Raw genomic sequence first — 2,953 nt, forward strand, 5'->3', positions numbered from 1 at the left:
GGAAGCCGCCGGCTGCTCGTGGGAAGGCAGCCGGGGACCTCTGCTGGGCGAAGCCTAAAAATGCCCTTTTTTCCCCAAAACGCGTTCCCTGCGGCCAGGCTGGCGGTGGGAGACCTCCGGAGGGCGCCAGCATCTTGCCTTTCCCCGCCGGGCCGAGCCCCCCCCCCCCCCCCCCCCAACCCCGGCTGCCCCGCGGGGGGGCTGAGCCCGGGGCCGGCCGAGCCCCAGCCCCCCAAACCCGCATCCTCCGGCCGCGCCGCCGGGGCAGCGGGCAGGGACGGGGCCTAGCCCCGGGCGGCCCTGAGCGGAGAGGCGGGGGCTCATGGCTGGGGTCCGCTGTAGGGGAAGTGTCGGTTTTTCCGGGGGTGTGAAACCTTTCAGAAATGGGAATGACCGCAAGAGACTGAATTGTTCCTCTACTATTTCTCCATCCATCCATCCATCCATCCATCCTCTGCCCGGGTCCCCTGTCTGCCCGATCCCGTCCCCGCTCTCCCCTGCCCCATCCCGGTCTCTCTCTCCATCCCGGCAGCCGAAGCTGAGCGGAGCTTTCCCCGGGAGTGTCCGGGTTTAGCGGAGAAAAACTGCGCTGGGACCTTGCTCTTCCTCAGGAAGAGGCTCGGAGCTGAGGCTCCCGGGGGGTACGAGTCCTTCCAGCCCAGATCCACCCGGAATGGGGGTGCAAGTGGGTGCCCGGGCTCCGGTGCGGGCACGGCCGCGTCCCACGGGGGAACGGAACTCCCGGAGCCCGGCAGCGGCGTGGAAACAAACCGGCGGCACCGCAACCTCCCACCCCAGAGCAACCGCATCCCCGCCGGGGCAGCCGCGGGCACAGACCCTCCCCGGAGAAGGGGCAGCCGAGAGGCTCCTCTGATTTATTTTATTTTTTTTTTTTAGTGCGTCGCCGGAGGCAAAGGGGAAAGTCGCCGGCGAGGCCGAGCTCGGGAGCCGGTGCCGAGAGGTGCGGGCGTGGGAAGGGGCTGGCCCCGGGGGGGAGATGGCAGCGGCGGGCGGCAGAGGGGCGCTGGGATGAAGGGATGGAGCCAGGGGACGGCGACCGCCGCTGTCACCGCTTTTTCATGCTCTGCTCGGGCAGGAGGGGGCTGCGGCACCCAGAGCCCCGCGGCCGGCACCCTCCTGCCAGGGTACTTAGAGCAACCGGGGTGGGGGGGCGGTGGGGGGGCCGTGGTTTTATGGGTCCCTTCTGACAAACACCGAAGACAAAGTTCGGTGGAAGGAGGCGGAATAGCCGAGGCAGAGCCGGATCCTGGCACGCCTCGGCCACAGCAGCACCCCCGGCCGCCGGGCACCCCAGGCTGATGCCGGGCAGCCCCCCCCCTTCCCCCCCCGCCTTGCTCCCCCGCCTCCAGCTCTCAGCCCCCGCCGCGATACCCACCGACCCAGCCGCTGCCCCGCTCATCCCGCGCAGCTCGGTAGCGATCGCCGGCTCACCCCGGCCGGGCACCGCTGGGACGGAGCCGGTGCCGCCGCTTGCCCCCGGTGTCCCCCCCCGTCCCGGTGTCCGCTCCCTCGGGGACCTCGATTTTTTAGATGATAACTCGCGAGTGGTCCCGAAGCCGCTCCCCAAAGGCATCTCTTTGTCTCATCTCTATTTGGGGACGGGACAACCCCCCCGCCGCCCCAGAGGCAAAGGCGGCTGCAGGGGCTGCCGGGGGGGGGGACGACGGGGGACGGGGACAGCCACGAGCTCCCCCGTCCCTCCCCCACGGAGCGGGACACTTCTGCCAGGCGATTCCTAGAAAGTGGAGCCGAAGCTGAAATGTCCATTTTGGAGTAAAACTCAAATATTTTCTATTTTCTTGTTTCCCAGCTCGGCGCCTTCCACTCCCTTTAGGTCTTAGCGTCTCCGAAACCGAGAACCGTTTGGCAGCTGGGAGATACCACGGTGTTAAAGAAATAATAATAAAATCAAATAAAGACAAACAGATGCAACCTCCTCCCCCACGCACGGGGTTAACGTGCGGAAAGTGCTCGAGAACAATTCTCAACCCTTCGATAACTTTTTATCACAAATTCCAGGGTTTAACTCAGCTCGATAGCGGGTAGAGCAGCTCCTGCCCGGGTCGTGCTGGACATGGAGACCCCGCACCTCTGTCTGTCTGTCCGTGTGTCCGTGCGCGCACAGACCTGTGCGTGCCATGCACCAGGACGTGCAAGGACACACAGCCACTTCGGTCCAGGGCTCCTTGTGCCCCACGAGCGTTTGACGGGACTCTGTACTCCCGTATGCCAGGTTTTGTGCAAAGCTCTCCCGTAACCCAGGATTTAAATCACAACGCAGGCTATTTAAACACGCACACAGAGTACATCCTCCAGAGCTGCTCTTTCTTGCCTTTCGGTGCACGGGCACCGCGACTGCAAGAGCTTTTTCTCTTCGGAGCCGCAGAGCTCTGGTGTGTTATCCCCCGCACCCACCGCCGGGGAGGTGTTCGGGGTGTGCACACAAACGTACGTGTTCTGTCGTGCAGCAGAACAAACATCTCGGCCGGGTCGAGCCGAAACCCTGGCGAAACCCTGGGGATCTGCCCGGACGGCGAGAGATTTTATTATTATTGTTGCTCTTGCCAGAAACCAGCAAACTTTACAATCCAGATGTTTTGAGAGTGTCAGAACAACTTGCTGCTGCTGCCGCTGTTGTTTTTATGGTGAAATCAAAAGCAATCGCCGTGGTTTATAATCTGAGAGCATCCAGCCTCGCAAAGAATGCAGGTTGCTCTTTGCTTTATACCTATCTAACCCAGATGCTCCGGGTATCTCCCACTGTTGACAGCCGTTTTCTTCAAAGGCTTGTCTTCAGCGATCCATCAATTAGGATAAAAAATGAGCTCTCATTCTCCTGCATTTGTTTTGGGAAGAGGGAAATTATTTAAACAACTGTATCTCCATTAAATGAGGGAGTGAGGGTGGAGAGCAGATCCCCTTACTTTCTGAA

This window comes from Aptenodytes patagonicus, chromosome 20 (assembly GCF_965638725.1).
Source record: "Aptenodytes patagonicus chromosome 20, bAptPat1.pri.cur, whole genome shotgun sequence".
NCBI classification, from domain to species: Eukaryota; Metazoa; Chordata; class Aves; order Sphenisciformes; family Spheniscidae; genus Aptenodytes; species Aptenodytes patagonicus.